General features: G+C 43.7%; 1 protein-coding gene across 1 annotated transcript in view; it reads left to right on the top strand.

Moving 5' to 3' along the window:
- The first annotated feature begins 321 nt into the window (after positions 1–321).
- Positions 322–24,579, top strand: part of ATP6V1C1 (ATPase H+ transporting V1 subunit C1) — a 106,245-nt gene continuing 81,987 nt past the window's right edge. Inside the window, exon 1 of the mRNA XM_075920259.2 lies at positions 322–443. The gene's annotated coding sequence lies outside the window, so the exon portion shown is untranslated. The remainder of the gene's footprint in view (positions 444–24,579) is intronic.

Genomic DNA, 24,579 nt, shown 5'->3' with positions numbered 1-24,579 from the left:
GGAAAGGTGTTTTGTAGACCAGTGAGGAATTTTTTGGTGATTGGGTTCAAGAGGAAAGAATCACCTTCAGTGGTGCGATGGAAGGCTGCTATAGCAGCTGCATGAACCTTGACAGTACTTAGAGCCAGGCCCGACTCCCTAAGGTAAAAGTGGTAGTTCAATAAGAGGGGGAGGGCGGCAGTTTCAGGGGATATAGTGAGAGTATGTTTAAGCCACTGGGCGAATCTGTTCCATTTGTAGATGTATGTTTTCCCGGTGGATTCTCTTCTGCTATTGATTAATATCTGTTTTACTCTTTCTGAACAGGTGTTTTTGGCATGAAGAAGCCAGGTGTGGAGGTGGAGTTTGCATGGTTCGGGATGGAGAATTGCACCGTAATTCTGGGACAGAAGATTGTGTTGAGGTAGAAAAGCGTATGGATCCATTACCGTCACTCTGTGGAGGTAAGGATATCATGTTTATCTCGACCATGCTGGTGCAATGAGAATCATGTGAGCTCATTCTGTTCTGATTTTGATGATGACCCTGTGGAGTATGGGGAAGAGTGGGTACACGTAGAGTAACGGTGTGTCCCATTTGATGGAGAAAGCATTCCCAAGGGAGTGCTTCCCTAAGGCTGCTCTGGAGCAGTAACGGTGGCATTTGCAATTGTTCCTGGTCACGAAGAGGTCTATGTCTGGCTGATCCCATTGGTAGAACACATAATTGAGGGCTTATGTGTCTATCTTCCATTTGTGCTGGTCGTGGAACTTGCGGCTTAGGGCATCTGCTGTAACGTTTAGCACCCCTGGAAGATAAGTGGCAACAGGGGTAATCTGGTGTGCAAGGCACCAGTTCCATAGTTTGAGAGCTTCCGTACATAGGGACAGGGATCGTGCACCGCCTTTGCCAATTGATATAATACATGCAAGTGGTGTTGTCTGTCATAATGTTGATAGTCTTATGTGCTATGTATTGTAGGAAATGTTGGCATGTGTACTGCACCGCTTGCAGTTCTAAAAGATTGATATGGAGCATTTGCTCTGTAAAGGACCATTTTATTTGGGCCGTGAGGGTTCCTAGATGGGCACCCCATCCTATGTGTGATGCATCGGTCATCATGGTAAGTGTAGGGATCGGTTGATGGAATGGAACTCCAGTTAAGACATTGAGTGGACGCATCCACTAGTGCAAGGAATTGAGGACATGTGGCGGAATGGTAACTGACTTGGAGAGCGGGTCACTGGATGAGGGGTAAAGTGTGGCTAGCCGAGACTGAAGGCATCTCATGAGCCAGCCTGACGACATAGGTTGTGGCAGTCATGTGGCCCAAGATTTTTAGGCATTTGCAAACCTGTTGTGATAGGGGTCGCCCATGCTACTGTTATGAGGTTGCATAGGGTGTCGAATCTGTACGTGGGTAGAGCTGCTTTAGCTTTGACAGTATTGATATGCGCTCCTATAAACTCCAATGCCTGAGTGGGATGAAGCATGGATTTCTTATAGTTTATATGGAAGACCAGGCAGAACAGGAGTTTCATGGTAATCTCGATCATGTCCCTTGTAAGGATGTGCCTTTTATGAGAGAGTCATCCAAGTATGGAAATATTATGACTCCCTAATGAAGTAGGCATGCCGCTATGACTGCTAGAGTTTTGGAAAACACTCTGGGAGCTATTGAAAGGCCAAAAGGGGGCACTCGGTATTGGTAATGGTGACTGCCAACCGTGAATCATAGAAAACGCCTGTGGGTGGGATGGATTGTTATATGGAAATATGCATCTTGACGGTTGAGAGGCAAAAGCCAATCTGCTTGATCTAATGCTGGAATTATTGTTGCTAGGGTCACCATCTTGAATCATTGATAAGGGACGTATTTGTTGAGCTTCCTTAAATCCAGAATGGGCCTCCATTCTTCGTTCTTTTTCTGTGTTAGAAAATAAGTTGAGTAGAATCCTTGGCCATGGAACTCTGGTGGTATCAGTTCTATGGTGCCTAATCGGAGGACCTCTTGCTTGAAGAGGGTCTCATGAGAGGGGTCCCTGAAGAGGGATGGGGTGGGAGGATGGATAGGGGGACCAGAAATGACAGGGATGAGTGGATGAGTTCTAGGACCCACTTGTCTAATGTTACTTGAGCCCACCGTTGAAAAAAGGGGGTGGAGGTGGTGGTTGAATAGTGGATAATTGGTTGATGATGTGACCACAAGGAAAGTGTCTTTCTAGCTCCTGACTGAACCTTCAAACTTTCTGCTTGGATATGGAAGGTTTGGCAGCTGCTGTTTGATGTTGTTGCTGGCATTGAGGCCTACATCGTTGGGGCCTTTGTTTCTGTCAGAAGTCATACCTCGGTTGCTGTATGTATGGCTCCCTGGGTCTCTGGTAGTTGGTGTATCTGGCTTTCTTAAATTGGGGCGTGTACAGCCCCAGGATTCTTAGGGTGGTATGAGAGTCCTTCCTCAAATGAAGTGCTTCATCGGTTTTTGCAGCAAAGAGATTGGTTTTATCAAAGGGTAGGTCTTCGACCTTCTGCTGCAAATTCCTTGGAGCCAGGATATTCTCTGCATCACGATAGCTGAGACTGTGACGCGTGTAACTGTATCTGCTACATCCATTATGGACTGTAGTGCGGTGCAAGAAATTGTATGGCCCTCCTGCATAATGTTGAGGAGGATAGGCCTCTTGTGTTCAGGTATTATATAAGCTCTTGAAGCCTGGAGTAATTAGAATAGTCATAATCCGCTAGCATGGCAGTGTAATTCGCTGCTCTAAGAAGCAGGGTAGATGAGGAGTATACTTTACGATCCATGATGTACATTTTTTTGTGGTCCTTGTCCTGTGGTGTTGATCTAATATTGAGTTGTCTGGCTTTGTGTCTAATGGAATCGACTACCAGGAAGTTTGAGGGAGGGTTTATGAAAAGGAAGTCCATTCCCTTTGGTGTGATAAAGTATTTTCGGTCCATTCTTTTGTTGGTTGGAGTGATAGATGCCGGGGTCTGCCAAATGTTGTTCATGGGGTCCATAATAGCTTTGTCCATGAGGAGGGCGATCCTGGAGGAGGTAGGAGGTTGCAAGGTTCGCAAGAGGCAATACTATTTTCCTGAACTTCCTGTAAATCTCGCTCTTGTGCTAACACTACTCTTTTAAAAAATTCTTGGAACTTCTTTGAGTGATCGGTTGGTGGTGGGGTGGTGGATATAACCGTCTCATCTGGTGAGGACCAAGAATTATGCACAGGAGATCTGTCCTTCGCCCTCAGGCAAAGAGTCTTCCATCTCAGTCTGGATTGGGGAGTTAGGCGCTGTTATAGAGGTAGTGGGTTGGGGAGAATTAGATGGTTCTCTGGATGTTGTGGAAGGTGCAGTATGATGGCTCTTCCTATGAGGACATGACTCCCATGATTGCCATTGCCCGGGGCAAGGGGGCAGCGGGAATGTGTAATGATGTGCATACCAGGGTGGTGGTGGATATGCATATGTAATAGGCCCAGTGTCCCAGGATAAAGCTCGCTGTGCTGGGATGGAATGCTGGGAAGAAAAGCGGCTGTGTGGCTTGGTGTCGGCTTTGCTTGGGAAGCGAGACGGGATCAGTTGTCCACGTGAGTGCACCGATTGTATGTAGGAACCTGGAGATAACGGTGCCGATAAAGGACGGCTCCTGATAAGAGACTTATGTCGTAGATGCTCCTGGGATGGTACCGGGGTACATGTGTTACTCGGTGCCATTGATGCAGGCAGCACCAATTGGTCAGGAGGTGGCATCTTGGTGTGGGGTCTCTTAGGTGCCGAGGCCAGTGCCGACTGAATTGGCACCTTCGGTGCCAAGCGGCGTTTATGTTGGCTCTGCAGTGTGATCGGTGCTGATGGTGCCGCTTGTTTTTGTTTTGGCTTGGAGTGCACCCTCTTATGCGGTACCAGCATCTTAGGCCTGACCTGGTGCCCTACTGGCACTGGTTCCAGCTAGCCTTAAATGCAATTCAGAGTCCACTCAGTGTGGACACGCTATTTCGAAAAAGCAAAATGCTATTTCGAAATGTATTTTGTGTGTAGACGTGTTATTTCAAAATAAGCTATTTTGAAATAACACTGTAGTGTAAACATACCCTCAGAGGCTTTTTGTGAATGCTGCCTCTTACGTTTTTCTAGAGCTCAGGATTTCAGCTTTGCCATTTTCATCACTGGCAAAGTCAATGAAGGGGGAGGAGGAGATCCCTCCGTAATTCTTCGTAGTCTCCTTTTCCCAGAATTAGTTCCTTCTGTGGCACAGGGAGGCTGGGGAGAACCTAAGCCTGCCCACTACTCCAGGTACGGCTTAGGGACACTAGACAGTGGTAACTGCTTCCCCCCCCCAACCCAACACAGCAGTCTTTTTTCTCTGGGCTACTTCCCCAAATGTTCCCCTAGTACCTTTCCTCCGGTACCTGACTGAATCTTTCCCATCTTAGCTTTTCTGCAAACACGCTTCCTCTTCTCAGTCCATCCTTCTTCTCCTTTCCCCTGCCTTACCTGGGGAAAACCTTTTATAGCAGCTCCCCTGCCTTTAATTGACTGCAGGTGTCTGATTAGCCTGCTCCTTCAGGTCAGCTATTAACTAGCCTCAGGTGTCTTGCCTGCCTTAATTATGTGGCAGCAGACACAGAGTTTATTCAGGGAATAGAAAACTGTTTATCTAGTACCCTGTATTAGGGTTACCATATTTGAACTTTCAAAAAAGAAGACACTCCCTCTCAGGAGCATCTGTATCTACCAACGCGCATTGTATTAATGTGTTATATATAGATATACACTATATATAACACATTAATACAATGTGAGTTAGTAGATACTGATACAGATACACTCCCTCTCAGGAGCATCCTCTTTTTTGAAAGTTCAAATATGGTAACCTTATTGTATATCTGCTCTCCATGAGAGTGCAACAGCCAGCTAGTCTGGGTCTGTCACACTGCCTATGATATAATCTAAGAAAGGACAAATAATGGACCATTGCAATTAATTGGAAGGCACTGAGACACCATGACTACCAACAGTGTTCCCTCTAAGCTGCATGGCAGCACAGGTGATTGACTGGGCGGGGGTGATTAGCTCCTTGCACAGAACCCTGAGCCTTGGGGAGGGTGGACTGATTAATCACCTGTGCAGCTGTCCTGCTGCGCAGTGTAGAGGGAACACTAACTACCAATACCAAGTTGAGAGAGAATTCTGCCCCCTCACCATGAATCAGAGAAAGTGAGAGAAACAAACCCTGCAAACCTTCTTAATAGGAAAGAACATAAGAACGCCCATACTGGTTAGACCAAAGCTCCATCTAGCCCAGTTTCCTGTCTGCCGACAGTGGCCAATACCAGATGCCCCAGAGGGAGGGATCACAACATGTAATCCTCATGTGATCCCTCCCCTGACACCCACCTCCAGAGAAAAAGAGGCTAGGGATATTCCTACCTATCCTGGTTAATAGCCACTGATGGACCTAACCTCCATGAATCAATCTAGCTCTTTTTTGAACCCTGTTAAAGTTCTAGCCTTCACCGCATCCTCTGGCAAGGAGTTCCACAGGTTGATGATGTGCTGAGTGAAGAAAAACTTCAGTTTGTTTATTTTAAACCTGATGCCTATTAAAAGAAAGACATTTAAGGTGAAAGACATTCAGAACTGAGGAACAGTCTCAAAGACAAGGGGCTGTCTGTGAACAATTGATCCCACCTCAGGCTAAGGGGCACAGTGGAAAACTGTTCAAAGGCAATAAGTAATTTGTATTAGAAAATGGGACTTATGTAATATAAAAACATAAGTCTGAATTTGCACCTTATATTTGTTTGCTATACAACTTGTATGTGTTTGCCCTTTCTTACTATTTCATCTTTGAATCTGTGATTTTTTTTTCCAGTGCTTAATTTGTGCTCAGGCTTGCTAGGGCTGAGCCCAGCATCTCTAGGCTAGGCAATTTATAGCCCCTGCATCTCTGGGCTTACCACATTAGTTATGAAAGTAAATAAATTGCTTGAGCTCCAGGCCCTCTTTCATTACAAATTAAGTGCCAAGTTTTTCTATTAAATAAACTTTTGTGTGTTTTTACCCCAAGCAGGTCTCTGTTGTGCAACTACAGGGAGAGTGTGTGCCAAAGTGAGTTGATAACAGGGGAGCTGTTTTCCCTCTTTTGGGGGTGATGAACCAGAGGGGAAAAGTCCAGGTGTCTGAGTGTTGAGACGATGGACTTGGAGGGACTCAGGACTGGAAAAGTCATTGATATCACACGGCAAGAAAAAATTAGGCTGGGGAAGCAAGAGTAAGACCTTTATGCCTGTAGGCTTGCCACTGGTTCCAAGGTTCTGAACCATAGCAGTACAGCATTAAGGCACCTGAGGTTGCAGGACAGAAAGCAAAAGAACCCTTTGGTAGGCTGGGTGATTAAAATGTGTGTGTATTAAAAATGTACACACTTGGACTGAAGTGGAGATGAACGTAGGAGATAGCCGTGTAGAGAGTCTCTGGGTTAAGCTAAAAGGAGTAAAAAACGAGGGTGATGTCATGCTAGGAGTCTACTACAGGCCACCTAGCCAGGTGGAAGAGGTGGATGAGGCCTTTTTTAAACAATTAACAAAACTATCCAAAACCCAAGATTTGGTGGTGATGGGGGACTTCAACTATCCAGACATATGTTGGGAAACTAACACAGCGAGGCACAGGCTATCCAATAAGTTTCTGGACTGCATTGGAGACAACTTTCTGTTTCAGAAGGTTGAAAAAGCTACCAGAGGAGAAGCTGTTCTGGATTTGGTTTTAACAAATAGGGAGGAACTAGTTGAGAACTTGAAAGTGGAAGACAGCATAGGGGGCAGTGATCACGAAATAATAGAGTTCATGATCTTAAGGAAAGGTAGAAGGGAGACCAGCACAATTGAGGTAATGGATTTCAGGAAGGCAGATTTTGATAAGCTCAGAGAACTTGTAGGTAAGGTCCCATGGGAAGCAAGACTGAAGGGAAAAACAACTGAGGAGAGTTGGAAGTATTTCAAAGGGACGTTGTTAAGGGCCCAAAAGCAAACAATTCCGCTGTGTAGGAAAGATAGAAAATATGGCAAAAGACCAGCTTGGCTTAACAAGGAGATCTTGCAAGATCTCAAAATAAAAAAGGAGTCATATAAAAAATGGAAACTAGGACAAATAACAAAGGATGAATATAGGCAAGCAACACGGGAATGCAGGGGCAAGATTAGAAAGGCAAAGGCACAAAATGAGATCAAACTAGCTACAGGCATAAAGGGAAACAAGAAGACCTTTTATAAATACATTAAAAGCAAGAGGAAGACCAAGGACAGGGTAGGCCCACTGCTTAGTGAGGAGGGAGAAACAGTAACAGGAAACTTGGAAATGGCGGAGATGCTCAATGACTTCTTTGTTTCGGTCTTCACCAAGAAGTCTGGAGGTGTGCCTAACGTAGTGAATACAAGCAGAGAGAGGGTAAGTTTAGAAGATAGGATACACAAAGAACAAGTTAAAAATCACTTAGGAAAGTTAGATGTCAGCAAGTCACCAGGTCCTGATGAAATGCATCAACCAGAACAGCAGTGCGTGATCCGTGATTAACTTACATTTATTACCCCATAGGTAGTACCTCAAGGATTCTATGGCCCATTTCACGGCCAAGGCCTCTTTCTCGATGGTCGCATAGTTCTTTTCCCGAGGTAGAAGTTTCCTAATGAGGTATAAAACCGGGTGTTCCTCACCACCGTGCTCCTGTGCTAGGACGGCTCCTAGTCCGCATTCGGAAGCATCTGTGCATAAAAGAAAAGGTTTCTCAAAATCCGGTTGTTTTAAAACCGGGGCTTGGGTTAATCGGAGCTTCAGCTCCTGGAAAGCCTGAGTTGTCTGGTCCGTCCACTGGACCTTGGTGGGGCTTGTGTTTTTGGTCAATTCGGTTAACCAGGTGGCTACCGTCGCAAAATCTGGTACGAACTTACGGTAGTACCCTGCGAGCCCCAAAAATTGCCATACCTGTCTTTTGGTCACGGGTGCGGGATAATTCCTTAGGGCCTCTACTTTGTCCAGCAGAGGTTTTAGGTGCCCCCCTCCTACCGTGTAGCCCAGGTAGGACACTTCTCCCTTCGCGAAGTGACATTTTTTTGGGTTGGCCGTAAGCCCCGCCGCCTGCAGCGCTTGCATTACCGCCCTAAGATGTTCCAGATGCTCCTGCCAGTTTAGGCTGTAGACCACAATGTCGTCGATGTAGGCGGCCGAATATCCCTGGTGGGGTGCCAGCACTCAGTCCATGACCCGCTGGAAGGTGGCAGCTGCCCCATGGAGACCGAAGGGCATCCTGCAGAACTGGTACAAGCCAAATGGGGTCGAGAAGGCAGTTTTTTCCCCAATCGGGCAGATCCAGCGGTATTTGCCAATACCCCTTTGACAAGTCTAAGGTGGATATATACCTGGCTCGCCCTAGGGCTTCTAACAACTCTTCGCTCGGAGCATCGGCTAGGCGTCAAATTGGGAGATGGCATTAACCCGCCAGAAATCGATGCAGAACCTCACAGACCCGTCACTCTTTGGGACTAGCACGATGGAACTTCTCCATTCACTCCGTGATTCCTCAATAACTCCCCATTGTTCCATGGCCTGCACCTCCTGTCTCACGGTCTCCCACACCTTCCTCGACAGGGGGCGACGCGCTTCTCGCACTACCCACCCCGGTTCCATACGGATGCGGTGTATCCCTACCTCGGTTCGTCCTGGTGCCGCCGTCAAGATGGTTTGGAATTCCCACAGCAGTTCCGCTATCTGTTGTCCCTGTTCCTTCGAAAGGTCTGGTCCTAGCGTCACCTTCCCGTCTGACGTGCAGTCCTCGCTGGAGGGCCCTAGGTCTTCCTCAGGTTCCACCAGGGCCATTAATAGGCCTTCTCATGCCACCCACTTCTTGAGAAGGTTGACATGGAAGACCTGCCTCCGCCGCCGCCTCCCTGAGAGCTGGATCTCGTAGTCTACCTCCCCCACCCTTCAGATCACTTCATACGGTCCTTGCCATTTGGCAAGGAGCTTCGATTCCTTGGTGGGGAGCAGTAGCAGCACTCGGTCTCCTGACTCAAAGTGGCGGGCCTCTGCCGTGCGATTGTAGTAATGCGCCTGCCGGGTTTGGGCCTTTAATAGGTTCAGTTGAGCATAACCCCCACTTCGTCGTAGTCTCTCCCGCAGCAGTAAAATATACTGAGCCGTACCCTGACACCAGGTGGTTTGGGCCTCCCAGTCCTCCCTTAAGATGTCTAATATCCCCCAGGGTTGCCGCCCGTACAGGAGTTCAAAGGGGGAGAATTCGGTGGATGCCTGGGGTACTTCCCAGATGGCAAAGAGGAGGGTTGGCAGCATCTGGTCCCAATCCTGGGGCCCTTCCTGTACCACCCGCCTTAGCATATCGTTTAACGTACGGTTAAATTTCTCCACCAACCCATCAGACTGGGGGTGGTATACCGATGTCCTGAAGGTTTTTATCCGTAGTAACGTACAAAGCTCCTTCATCAACCGAGAGGTTACGTTAGTGCCCTGGTCGGTTAAAATGGTTTTCAGGAATGATCTTGTATTTAAAAAGGTTGGAGACCACTGGCTTAGAGTGAACCGCCAGCTTTTGAGAATAACTGCTGGTTCACTCTAAGGCAGCAGGCCCCTTACGGGGAGTGGGCAAGGGGGAGAGAGACTTCACGCACTTCTATGCTCTGACTGGCCTGGGGGCGGGAGAGCATGTGAAATCTTCTCCCATTCTATAAAAGGTGCGCAGTGCCTAGAGGAACCCACCAGCTGTTCGGAACAGCTGCCAGGTCTCTCTAGGAGTGGGGGGGGGTGCGGTGGGGGCGCAAAGACTTCATATGCTCCACCACCCCCAGGCCAATCAGGGTCTCTGGGTGGGGGAGCACGGGAAGTGTCCTGGCCTTGCCCTTTCCGCCCAAGGCATCCCCCCCTTCTGGAGTGACCTGGAGCCACTTCAAAAGTCTGTGAAGCAGCCCCCCCTTCTATAATTATTGCCTATCTGGGTATTACGGACAGATAAACCCAGCTACCCAAATTCAAAAAAAGCTTTTTATAAATTCAGCTACTTTGAAGTAACTGATTTGAGAATAGCCACTATTCAATGAAATTTTACAAGGCTACAAAATTATTAAATATTTTGCAACTTTCATCTTAACTCCAAACCTAAGAAACTCAAGTTCAAAATGTGCTTCAAATGTATAGTTCTAAATTCAGCTCAGCTATGATTGACTGATTACTCAGCTTCATCTGTTGCAAACCAACTGTCAGTTTACTGGAAGATTGCTGAAGTCAGTACTGAAATATCTCAGTTCATTAAGCCAGCCTGAACATTGACTGTTTTCCAAAGCGGTGAAGTTGATAATAATTATTTTGTCAGTGCCAGCAACCAACACTTCGAGGGTAATTTTGGTGTTCTATATTGTATTAAAACATATCTTTGGTCCGCGATGGGACAATCATGGTTCGGCTGGCGTATGATTTTACATGTACATGAGGACAAAAGTTATGACTCAAGGCTCACTGCTGGTGCAGAAGAATTGATTGTAGGAAATCCAGAATGAAGATAACTCTTTGGAACTTTTTCAGATCTGTAAGTTCTTTTTACTTGTGTTTTAAAAAGTAATCCCTTTAATGAGTAGTTTTGTGCAGTGAATAAGTTGGTCCACTTTTTAAAGAGGAGATAAATTAGTTTCATTCTCAACTCACTGTTCTTATTATTAATGCAAATCCATGGATCCTAATCAAAATTCATATGGGCTATGTATTACTACAGGTGAAGTATGAATACTTTCTACTTGAAGTTTGTGCTAAAAACTGAATTAATCTCTCAGAATTATTATTGCAAATACAAAATACTGTATTCTTCCATCTTTAACATGTAGCATAAATGTTTTCATATTCCTAATATACTTTGTGTTTAATTTATAAATAGGGATGTTAAATGTAAGTTAAATAACTAATTGACTAGTTGATGGATTTTGTGTCAACTAGTCAATAAGCAGGGAAGCCACAGAGGGCTCCTGGCCCCAGGAGTTAATCCCGCTATGGCTCTGCCTTTTAAATGTATTAAGAGCCTACTGGCAGTAAGGGGGCGGGGGAGGGAGGAAGCAACTAGTCGAGGGACTAGTTGACTATTCAATAAGCTTTTGCTTATTGGATAGTCAACTAATTGCTCACATCCTTATTCATAAAGCACTTTTAAACATATTGCTAGTAGTGGACAATCACCTCCCTCTTAAATATGTCACATAAGTTCAGGGCTCGACAAATAATGTAATCTATTCACCTGTGGCGAGTAGATTACAACCCAGAAGAGCCGGCGCAGAGCGATCTGCGCATGCGCAGAACGCAGAACAGCGCGAAACTGCATGGCTGGCGAGCAAGGCTCGTCACCACTTGGCGAGCCCTGAATATGTTAATACACCCCAGAATAATAGCCTTTTTCATAACTGAATCATATTGTTAGCTCAGATTCAATTTCTGATCCACTATAACATGCAGTTATTCACTACTTTGGATTTGTAAATTTGATTGTTCCTTCTTAAGTCAGGTACTTTACTCTTGTCTTTATTGAATTTCATTTTGTTGATTTCAAATCAATTCTCAATTTTTTAAGATAATTTTGCATTAATCCTTTCCTCCAAGGCTATGTCTACACTGGTGGCTTCTTGCGCAAGAACATCTTGCGCAAGGGATCTTGTGCAAGAAATCTTGCACAAGAAAACATCCACACTGCCATGTGCGAGCTGTGCTTTTGCACAAGAGCTCCCATGGCAGTGCGGATGTTCTCTTGCGCAAGGAAGCTCTGATGGCCATTTTAGCCATAGGGCTTTCTTGTGCAAGAAAACCCTGCCAAGCATCCACACTGCCCTCTTGCGCAAGAGGGCTTATATCTGATAAAAAAGAGCGTAGCTCTTGCGCAAGAAGCCCTCTCTTACCATGCTGTACTGTAAATTTCCTTGCGCAAGAGCGGGTGGGCAATGTGGACACACTGCAGATTCTTGCGCAAGAACGGCTGTACTTGCACAAGAAGCCGCGAGTGCAGACATAGCCCAAGTGTTTGTAACCCCTTCCAGCTTGGTGTCCCCTGCAAATTTTATATGAATCCTCTCCACTCCATTATTCAAGATATCATTGAAAATGTTGAAGAATACTAGGTCCCGGACAGACTGCTGCAGGGATCCACTAGATATATCCTCTAAGTTTGACAGCAAACCATTGATATCTACTCCCTGAATGTGGTTTTGCAACCATTTATGCACACATTTTATGGTAATTTCATTTATATCATACTTTCCAAGTTTACTTATCAGACTGTCATGTGGGTGGGACTGTGTCAAAAGCCTTAATAAAAATCCAAATAAATTACATCTACTGCTTCCCTCTGTTCACTAGGCCATAATTGTCAAAGAAAGAAACTAGGTTGCTTTTTAAAACCATATTAACATGTAGGTGCTTACATACTGATTGCTTAATAATTCGTTCCTGTATTTTTCTAGGTATTGAATTAGGCTGACTGGTCTATAACTTCCCGAGTCCTCAGTTTCCCTTTTTAAAGGTAAACTCTATGTTTGCCGTTCTTCAGTCCTTTAGAACTACATATATCCTTGAGAAGTTCTCAAAGATAATCGCTAAGCCTATGACTACATGGCACCCATTTTGTACAAGAAATATGCAAATGAGACAAAGCATGGAATATTGCTGAGCCTCATTTGCATAATTAATGAGGCTCTGTTTTGCACAAGAGGTTTTTGCGCAAAAACCCCATCTTGCACAAGAGCCATTCTTCCTGAAAAAAATGCGGAAGAACGGCTCTTGTGCAAGAAGGGGTTTTTGTGACAAAAGGAGCCATGTAGACAGCTCCTTTTTGCACAAAAGCCTCTTATGCAAAAACAGAGCCTCATTAATTATGCAAATGAGGCACAGCAATATTCCTTGCTTTGCCTCATTTGCATATGTTTTTGCACAAGAGGCTATAGTGTAGACATAGCCTAAGGGTTCAAAAATTCCTTCAGCTAGTTCCTTAAGTACCTTAGGGTGAATTGCATCAGGTTCTGCCAACTTGAATACAGCTAAATATTATTGAAAATTCTTTAACCTGTACTTTCCTCATTCTGTCTTCTATTCTTCCCCTTGTTGTTAATATTAAGTGTTCACCATTAACTTTTTTTAGTGAAGATTTGACTCAAAATATACATTAAACACTTCAGCCTTCTTTTCAAGTTAGGCACCCAAAAATAGAGGCACTCAAGATCACTACTCAGTTCTGGAAGCCTTGGCCAATCTCTTTTCCTTGTAAGCTGAGCACATGCGATGTGGAAGTTGCTGAGAGGCAGCATGGAATCCCCCCCAGTGCCACTTCTTGGCAAACACACTCTGAGGCCCTTGCACAGGGTATCTCATATAAATGACAGTTAGCTTTCAGTCTCTGGTGCAGGGGACTGAAATTTACTACTGCTTATTGTAACTGGGGAAAAGAGAACAAGAAACATCAGAAAGCAAAACAGAAACAAAAAAGTGAACCCATAAACTTTACAAAGTGTCTAAAGATTTCTCAGTTTTCTTTTTTAAAGAAAAATCTGTTTAAAGCAATCTGCAGTTAATTAACCATCTTATGTATTTCTGTGTGAACAATTAAGTCAACCCACTGAATAAAGTACAGTAGATGTGTGAGACTCCCTCTAATCAACCATTGGCTGTGGATCATATTTTAGGAATTAGCTTAGTAGAATAGAATGTTCTTTCAGGCATGTGCTATTTGAAACCTTAGTTTGCGTAAGTCATTTGAAACCTCCTCTGGCCACAGTTAAACCAGGGAGCTAACTCTACTGCTGTGATTGCAGAATTAGCTTTCTTTAACCACTTGCTACAGCAAGTTTATAAGAATGGAATATTCAGCAGTTTTCTCTCCTCACTCCCACTCCACCTAAAATCTTTTAATGTTGAATGATTAATTGCTTCTCCAACAACTAAGACTGTATCAGTCTTTCTACTCTGTACAGGCTGTTACAGCTTTTGTGATGTCAGATGGACTTCTGAGAGGGATAATTCTTGGGTAAAAAAGCAGCAAGAAGGCACGGGATCTAGAATACTTTCACTTTAGTTATTTTTATTTGCCATATGCTCATAGCTGTGATTGTTGCCTTGAGCAAAAATTGATAAAACAGCAAAAGTGGCAGTCTACATCTATGTAACGTTTCCTGACTACAGGATTCTGGCCAAATGCAATTATGTTTACGACTACTGCTTGCCAAATTGCTTCTGTCTTAATGCCATCAGCCTGGAAAAGTACCTTTGCAAGAACATGTTTTGGCTTTTACTCAAAAACTCAATTGCAGCCAGCCCGGTATCAAGCAGTCTGTGGAGACCTTTTACTCTTATCTACATGGGGAAATTCACTAGAATAACTATTGCAGAATAAACTATTTTGCTCTAGCTATTTCAAAACAGTTCCCTATCTGAACACTTTCCTCTGGCATAGAATTCACTTTATTCCTGGATAATTAGTGTGCTTTGTGAATACAGTACTTATTCTGTAATAAATGACTTTTACTCTAGGAAAAAAAGTGTCCACATGGGTACACAGAAGGACCTATCCCTGAAGAGCACTTATGGTGCAATAGCTTCTGCAACAGCTATTCTGACCAATTTTCCTCTCATCTAGGGTATGTCTAAACGACATCCCTCTGTCGAAAGAGGGATGTAAATTAGGCAAATCAAAAGTGCAAATGAAGCGGGGATTTAAATATCCCACGCTTCATTTGCATAATCGCATCACAGTGGTCTTTCGAAAAAAGGTGTTTCGAAAGTGAAAGTGCTGTCTAGATGCGGTTCTTTTAAAAAAACAAACAAACCCTTTTTCAAAAGATTCCGTATTTCTCATTTTTCTACATATTCTGCATTCAAGGATGTCACTATGTGACTATAGAACAAAAAATGGCATCGAGGATTACATCTGCCTCTCTTTGATCAGCTTACAAGTTAAAAAACTTAACAAAAATGACTTCTATCATTTGCCCTCATTTTAACAATAGGAAAAATATTAGCAATTCTCCAGTCATAGGATACAATCCACAAGTTTACAGATTCATTAAAAATTCTTGCTATTGGACGGGCAATTTCATGTCCCAATTCCTTTAATATTTTTGAATGGAGGTTATTTGTAACCTCCCCCCTCATTTTATTCCTTTAAGTCATTTGAATTTTACTTCCACCTTGGATGTGGTCATTTCTACCTCCTTATTCTGGTTTCCATTAGTCACCATTTCCTTACCCATTTTCCCCAGCCTGACAATCTGCCTTGATACATTCCAGTAAGAATCTAGCTGTATAATTAGTTCCCACATGAAGAACAATTGGTGAATTTTTCCCTGCTCCCATTGGGATCCTCTTCAACCTCAGGTCCACAACCCATATCTTAGCTCTCAGCATATCCTTCTGTCTTTCAGATCAGCTCTGGTGAAAGGCCTACATGTTTTTCTTAGTAGGGAGTCCCCAATCATGTAAATGTGCATTTTCCTGGTTACAGTGTGATTCTTCAGCCTTTCTTCTGTATTTTTGGATGCAAACCTTTTAATCTTCACAATTTTCTGTGAGTCATCCTGTATACTCTGTAGCTCTGAACTCTGGTATCTCCATTGATGGTTACCTTAAAAAAGAAATAGAGGGGACATGATACAAGGATATAAAATGCTGATATAGAGAAGGGAGATTGAGAACTTTTGTTTTCCTTATCCCAAAACACATGAACAGGGGGACACTCACAGGAATTAAAAGGTGGCAAATTTAAATGTACTGAGACTTCAATGTATTTATGTGGGATCACACCCTAAACTCTTTAAAAAGTTTCTGCCAGAATATCTGTTGAGTCAAATACCATTAATAATGACCAATTAGTGGGCATTTTGTTATTTAAAAGATGTCTCCAATAGTGTTTGGAGTCTCCATATGCATAGTATATTGCAGTGTTGCCAACTTCATTTTATTGTGAGCCTTGTGATGTTTCATCTTTAACTTAAAGCTGTAGTTACTATAGTGAAGTGATTACTTGAGAATCTCTTCTTTCTTTACATGAAAATGTTTCTAGCCTTCCTGGTTGTGGAGAAAAACTTGAAAGCATGAACTCAAAGGGCTAAAAAAGTAGAAGGCAAATAAGAACCTGGCTGATCAGGCCCAGACTGAGTTGCTTGTCTGCCTTTTGAACCTTGCTTCCATTTTGAGTATGCTTGGTAAGGCTAAGGGGTGGTACATACTTAGCCAATAACTATTCCTTAACCTCTTCCTGACTAGTGAGAGGTTTTTACATCCTGTCACTCCATCACATGATTTTTTTTGAGGGAGGGGTTGACATGCTTGGAGATGACACTGCTGCAGCTGTAATTGCATGTGAAAACTGTAAGTATTATAGTTTGAAAAGCTGAGCAGCAGAAAGGTCCATCTTTCAGGGTCCAGTCTGAGTAAATAAGAGCTTGGTCCTTACTCTCCCCTCAAGCATATAGTCTTTACCTGATTCTCAGAATTACTTCACTGAAATAAAATATTTGTTATTATTTCTGGGAAAAACGCCATACATATCAAGGTAGGACTATGCAGTACACCCATGAGACTATTTATGCTTTTCTTGAGGTCCAATATGCTGTGTAAATTATAGACAGACCTGAGCTGGGGCTAGTCAGAATTGGATCATTCCAAAAGAAGATCCAGGAGATATTGTACCTCAACCTGAGCCTCATAAGAACATAAGAATGGCCATACTGGGTCAGACCCAAGATCCATCTAGCCCAGTATCTTGTCTGCCGACAGTGGCCAATACCAGTTGACCCTGAGGAAGGGAACACAACAGGTAATCCTTACATGATCCCTCCCTGTCCCTCATTTCCAGACCAACAGAGGCTAGGGACACCATTCCTACCCATCCTAATAGCCATTGATGGGCCTAACCTCCATGAATCTATCTAGCTCTTTTTTGAATTCTGTTAAGTTCCTTAGAGTGCACAGACATCCCTTAGGCTTCCCTTTTTGTGCATAACAACCTCCCCGTCCATATAGTGTATAGGCATTTTCTGGCCTTAGGTGGTATCATCAGTCTGGTCATTATGACATCACCAGAAATCCTAAGAGTGTGACATGGTTGCCAGCAATTACAAACTACTAGATTTAGTGAATGACTACAGTGTCCTGTGAATGCAGCAGAAAAAGGTATGGAAAAATCCAAAAAGGTAACCATGATTACCAACGTAGCTTTTATAAGACCGCACATAAGCCCAGCAATATTTATAATTTTATCCACAATGCCAAGGATATTCAGCAAGCAATTGTAATGTAAGAATATATAGAACAGGGGTTCTCAAACTTCATTGCACTGTGACCTCCTTCTGACAACAAAAAATACGACATAACCCCAAGAAGGAGGAATGAAGCCTGAGCCCACCTGAGTTCTGCTGCCCTAGGTGAGGAGGGAGTTAAAGCTCAAAGCTTTCAACTCTAGGTAGGGGGGCCTGTAAACTAAGCCCTACCACCTGGAGCTGAATCGAAAGCATGAGTCCAGTGCCTCTGGCTGAAACCATTGGGATTTGGCCCAGGTGATGGGAGTCAGGTTTTGGCTTTGGCCCCGGCCCCAAGTGGTGGGGTCTGAGTTTTGGCTTTGGCTACCAACCAAGGGCCATCCCTATGCGTATGCAGCATATTCTAGGGCCGTGGTCACCAACCAGTAAATCGCGATCTACCGGTAGATGTCAGGGGCTCTAAGAGTAGCTCTTGAGCCCTCTCTGCACTGCGCACCTGTGCAGTACATTTACATTAGATTTCCTCATTTGAGGAGCAGCTACTCACCGAGCAACAACACAGGTGAGTACCTGCAAGGAATGGTGGGAGCTGGGAGGTCGGGAGGGCTGAAACACCCCAGCCAGCTGATTGTGGCTTTCAGCTGAAAGAAGCTGCCCCGCGCTCCAGCTAATCAGCGGCTTCCTCTCTGCGCCTGCCCACGTGGAGCTTGGTGCACCCTGGCTGAGTGCCATGGCCAGCTGTCTGGACAGCCGCTTCTCTTCGCTCCAGCCCGGCTGCCCTGCGGTCAGTCCAGAGGGAGCGCGAGTCGGAGGCTTCCCTCCGTGGCTGGTGTAGGGAACTCCCTGCCCCCAACCTTGTTCCTTCTCCTCTGCCCCAAACCTGTTCCCCTCGCTCCTGGCCCCCTGTTCCCTCCCCCCACCCCGCTGCAGAAACCAGCCTCCCCCGCAGAAACCAGTTCCCTCTGGCACCCTGTCTCCTACTACAGAAACCTGTCCCCCTGCTCCCCTCTGCAGAAACTTGTCCCCCTCCACCACCCTGTCCCCTGCTGCAGGAACCTGTCCTGGCACACTGCCCCCTCTCCTCTGCCCCCACTGGCACCCTGTTCTCTGCCCCAGAACCCACTAGCACCCCTCCCCAGTACTCTGTCCCCTGCTCCCAAATGACTTCCTATGGGTCAGTGACACCTGACTCAAGACAGGTCCCCTGCCATTCTCATAAATAAAGACAATGCAGAAACTTTTTGTGTTTAACATAGTATTCTATTTAAAAATGAAGCCTGGCCAACAAACCCCCAATTGGGGCCAAGCTCCCATCTTGCCACAACTACTCCTGCACTCCCCCTTCCCCAGACCGTAGATCTGAGCCTATCAAACACTGGAACCCCCTGCCCTGAGCCCCTCACATCCACAAGCCTGTGGCTTGCTTAGTATCCCAACACTGCCCAGCCTGGAGCCCCCTCCCCGAGCCAGTGTCCCCTTCTCCACCTCCTCCTGCATCCAGATTTCCTCCCAGAGCTTGCACCTCTCACCCCTTCCCACACCCAAATCCCTCATTCCCACCCCAGAGACTACACATCCTGTCTCAACACAGCAAGGGTCCAGCTAGACTGCAGGAGTTTTTCAGGACTCTGGAGATATCCCAGAAACACTCTTCTGCATCCAGGGTTGAGTTTGTTCTTCCACTTTTCTAGCGGAAGAGCAAACAGGCTCTTTTGGTCACCCCTATATTCCTCTTTCCACAAGGAATAAGGTGGCTTCCAAAAGAAGGGTTTTTTTTCTGACATTTGGTCCAGTCTAGACAGGCTAAATGTTGGAAAAACCTCTTCCTACAGAAGAATTTTTTTTAAAAAAGCAGCAGTATAAGTATTGGGGAGAGCAAGTGATGGAGAGGAGGAGAATAGAGAGGGCGGGGCTTCAAGGAAGGGGCGAGGCTTCAAGGAAGAGGCGGGGAGGGAGATCTTGGCTTGGTCTGTCATTTAAAAAGTGATCTTGGGTGTAAAAAGGTTGGAGACCACTGTTCTAGGGGTATTAAATATCAGTTAACTGAATAGTCGAGTAACTTCAAGAATTCTTATTGGTTAGTCGACTATTCTATAGTCCCTGGCGGGAGGGGCCAGCAGGCAGTGTGCTCCAGCCTTATTCCTGAGGAGCCCCTTGCGCCACTTCACACTACTGCCTCTGTATCAGAGGTAGCAGTGTAGGGTGTCAGGCGGGAGCTGGTCCGTGAGGGGAGTCAGTTTAATAACCAGCTCCCCTCATGGACCTATGCTGCTATCTCTGATAAAGAGCCACAGCAAGGATAGGTCCCGGACTCATTTCAAGCCAGGACTGAGCCAGACTGCTGGCCAGCCTGCTAAACAAATTGGCCATGGAACCCTTTTAAACTCTAAAGAATTTTGCAAAACCCCTAACAGTCATATATGGAGCTGAAAAAGTAGACCACAAATAAGTAAGGATTATAATAAACAAATGCTAAAATTCATAAATGCATAAATATTCTTTTTTTAAATCATAAAAATTTATTGTAATGGAATTTTCTCGTGGAACTCTTATTTTCACTTTGTGGAACCTCGGGGTTCCGCGGAACACCATTTGGGAAACACTGTCCTAGGGTAAAATCCTGGCCTCTAGTGAATTCAGTGGGGTCAGGATTTCACCTCCAGTATCTTCAAACTCGTTAAAGGCACCTGCGATTTCTTTTAGCATTTACTTGGCTTCCAAAGTGATACCCTGATCCACTGTCTAACCACAGCTCAGTGCAGAATAAGGACCTAACTAGAGCTCATTTTAAAATACACATGCGAGTACTAACTGCATTGTGCAGTGAAGTTCCAGGAATTTATTTACTTATCCTAGCAAATGCCAGAAGATCCTCTATATTTAAGTGCTCAGATACTATGCTGAAGAGGATTATATAAGGAACCAAAGAGATCAAAATCCAGTGTATTGTTCATTTGAGTCTTGAATAAAGCAAGGACTTCTCTTTAAAGACTTCTCTAGACTGCTTTAATACGCAATACAGTGTCCTAGCCTACATCTAAATATCACACCCTGAGCAACATAGTTAAGTTCACCAAGCTCCCACTGTCACAGCTAGATCAACAGAGGATTTCTTCTATTAGCCTAGCTACCACCTCTCCAGGGGATGGATTAATTACAGCAAACCCCTCTTCTGGCATAGCTCCAGTGCCTCAGCTGTGTTGCTTGTAGCACTTGTAATTTAGACAAAGCCAATGACTTTTGCTGATTTTACCTTACATTTTTCCTCAGCCAAAGATAGAGATAGTTTTGCATTTCTTTTTTGGTGAGTAACACAAACAGAATTTAGCAATTGCTCTATATATTATTAAACCTCATTATAGAGTTGGTTGAGTTTGGGGCAAAAGTTTAGGCTGGTTTTAATTTGATCAGTATTAGGTTACTTTTCCCTACTGTACTGAAAGGATGCAATGTCTTGCCCAGATTTTTAATAGGATAAAAAAAAATTATCCCCCACTGCCTGCATACAGTACCGTAACAAGGGTGGGGAAGTAGAGTGCTCACCCTGGGTGCATCATAATCAGGAACACAAAGACGCAGTAAGTAAAAATGATAACTGCAAAAGTAAAGAGCACATGCATGCTAACCTAAGTTCCAGTTTACACAAGCCTGTCTCGAGGCTTGTTGTCTCGCTGCCCAAGTATCTGTAGACATGATTACATTTTTTGGCACAATCCAAAGATTTTTTGTATTTTTTCAAGTTCTGCTGCTAGATGGGAGATTGTAATGAATTCTGTAGATATTACTTGAAAACAACATTGTGATACTCTGTGGTCATCAAAATCTATGGCTATAAAATCTATGCATGATCAGCTACCAAAAATAAAATGTGCTCTGCTAAAAGTTTCCAAAAACTCTTAAGACCCCAAAACAATTTCTGCAGATGAAGGTTTTGTCAAACATAGATTATAAATGTATTTGTAATTTATGTATTTGCAATAATATTCTCCAGAACATATAATTTATTAATTTAGCTCTTCAAAAAAAGATATGACCTTTTGTCAAGCTGTTACATTAATTGCTGGTTTAAAAAACACAATTCAAGAAATCAGAAATTGTATCATTAAAGATATATTAGAAACAGAAGCACCTGAAACTAGACAATTACAAATTTTACCTGAGTTACCAACAAAAAGATGAGTTAAAAGATTAGATCCCGACGAGTCAGATGATAAAAATATTAATTTGACCTCAAATCAAGCCTACATAATGGAGATAAACCAAGTATTTGATGCCCTGATTATCCACTTAAATCTCATATATAAAGGAGAATGTTTGTAAGTTTGTGTGCTAATAACTTGACACTATAAGAGCTACCGCAACCAAACTTTGCAGGAGATAACCTTTCATCCAGGAGAAGGTTTTAAGGTACTTTTGGACCCAATCGGGCCTGAGCTCAAGCTGTAAAAATCAAAAAGTAACCAACCCTAGGTCCCGTGCCCACTGCCTGCGGCCCCCAGCACCATCTGGGACTTGCCCCCTCCCGCCCACGAGGTTACATAAGCGACGCCCCCCTTCCCCCGTGCTGGCCTCATGCGCACAACGGCTCAGGCACCCGCCCTGCCCCCCATGGCACCTGCAGCCCCAGGTGTGAGCTGAAGCGTCCCTCCCACATGTAACCTCCCGTCCACTGAGGGTCGCACCCCCCCCCCACCTGCGGGGATGAATCTTAATCCCTATGGAAATCAGTGCAACTTTTCTACCATTCAAAAAAAGATAATGGACTACTGTTTTTCTACATTTTGTTCCTCCAGTTTCCCGAGCAACTCCGGGTAACTCCAGCTAGTTGGAGATATAGTGCATTAAATGAAATCACTGATTTTTTTCATTTTTAACTGTATTGGTTATCCAAGAAAAGGAGGTTTCTGAATTGAAAAAACACGCTATTCATTTGGCCATGAAATGTGATAATTTCAATAGTAACAAATTCTGTATTGAAATTAAATATTTCAAACCTATCACAGCCTCAGTTTCAAATAATCTATCATCAGCCTCACCTCTTAATATACTACAATTATATGACTATTCACTTGTAGAGTCATAACCAAATTTATAATTTGCTCTTAGAATATTCCTCACTTTGCCTGTAACTACAGTTAGCAATGAATCATAGAATCATAGAATAATAGGACTGGAAGGGACCTCAAGAGGTCATCGAGTCCAGCCCCCCGCCCTCAAGGCAGGACCAAGCTCCGTCTACACCATCCCTGACAGATGTCTATCTAACCTGTTCTTAAATATCTCCAGAGAGGGAGATTCCACCACCTCCCTTGGCAATTTATTCCAATATTTGACCACCCTGACAGTTAGGAATTTTTTCCTAATGTCCAATCTAAACCTCCCCTGCTGCACTTTAAGCCCATTACTCCTTGTCCTGTCCTCAGAAACCAAGAGGAACAAATTTTCTCCTTCCTCCTTGTGACACCCTTTTAGATATTTGAAAACCGCTATCATGTCCCCCCTTAATCTTCTTTTTTCCAAACTAAACAAGCCCAGTTCATGAAGCCTGGCTTCATAGGTCATGTTCTCTAGACCTTTAATCATTCTTGTCGCTCTTCTCTGTACCCTTTCCAGTTTCTCCACATCTTTCTTGAAATGTGGCGCCCAGAACTGGACACAGTACTCCAGCTGAGGCCTAACTAGTGCAGAGTAGAGCGGCAGAATGACTTCACGAGTTTTGCTTACAACACACCTGTTGATACAACCTAGAATCATATTTGCTTTTTTGGCAACAGCATCACACTGTTGACTCATATTCAACTTGTGGTCCACTATGACCCCTAGATCCCTTTCTGCCATGCTCCTTCCTAGACAGTCGCTTCCCATCTTGTATGTATGGAACTGATTGTTCCTTCCTAAGTGGAGCACTTTGCATTTCTCTTTATTAAACCTCATCCTGTTTACCTCTGACCATTTCTCTAACTTGCTACGGTCATTTTGAATTATGTCCCTATCCTCCAAAGAAGTCGCAACCCCACCCAGTTTGGTATCATCCGCAAACTTAATAAGCGTACTCTGTATCCCAATATCTACATCATTGATGAAGATATTGAACAGTACGGGTCCCAAAACAGACCCTTGAGGAACTCCACTTGTTATCCCTTTCCAGCAGGATTTAGAACCGTTAACAACAACTCTCTGACTACTGTTATCCAGCCAATTATGCACCCACCTTATCGTGGCCCTATCTAAGTTAGCTCACTGAATGAAGCTTCAGTGAGCTAAAGTGAGCTAAAGTGAGCTAAAGTGAGCTAAAGTGAGCTAAAGTGAGCTAAAGTTTATAAAAAAAAAAACTTAGTTTCTAGTATTGGGCAGCAGAGGTTATCAATCCTTTCCAATGAGCATGCAATATCGCAAATAATAGATTTCAATTATATAAATGAGTTTGCCACGTTAAAGGCGCGTAAAGTAAATTTATAAGTATTAGAACTATTTTGTCATTTTTATAAGTTCCTTTATTTATATTGTTGGTTAATCACATTTTTATTAATTTTTAATTATCCAAATAAAATATGTTCCTAATATATATATTGCTATATTACTATACTAATTAATAATTTTTGTTGATTTTTCTTGAAGTAAAGATAAATAAAAATTAGCAAACTAGAGACATTTTTTAATTGAAGAGGGGTACATAATTAATATTTTGCCCTAGGTGCAAAAATACCTAGTTACAAAACTGCATGCATACTATATATACCTAAGAAGAGGGAAATGACTTTCCATGATCCCTCAGAGAATATTTTTTATGTCTGTCTGCGTTCATTTTTAATGTGTCTAGATCATCGCCAGACAGGAAAAAGAACAATTAAATAGGGATTGAAGTGGGAACATCAGACTGCCGATGAACTCTGCCTTGAAGGCAAGCTGGGAAAGGCTGCAATATTACACATCAGAGCTTTTATGATAGTGTCTAAGTATAGAGATAGAAGTGAAATACTTTGCAAAAGTATTTCATGTTAACAGAACAAGTTAGTGTATGATATGTGAGAGAGATGGCAATATCCTGCAATTTCTTGGAAAAAGCTTATTGAATTAAGTTAAAAAGTATTTTAGGAGCTCATATTAAAAATGCACATTTATGTGTATCATGCAATTGTGTCTAACTTGTCTAGGAGACCTGACTAACACCTGGGAAGTGTTTATTAATTTTTAAGTACTCTTTTAAGCCAGAGGTTTTCAAAGTTGGGTTGCGGGCCCGTCCAGGTAAGCTGCTGGCGGGCTGCGAGATACTTTGTTTATCTAAATGCTTGAGCCTCAC

The sequence above is a fragment of the Pelodiscus sinensis genome, chromosome 2 (genome assembly GCF_052426305.1).
Source record: "Pelodiscus sinensis isolate ZL-2025 chromosome 2, ASM5242630v1, whole genome shotgun sequence".
Lineage (NCBI taxonomy): Eukaryota > Metazoa > Chordata > Testudines > Trionychidae > Pelodiscus > Pelodiscus sinensis.
The sequence above is the reverse complement of the archived record's forward strand: the minus strand, read 5'-3'. Positions and strand labels throughout refer to the sequence as shown.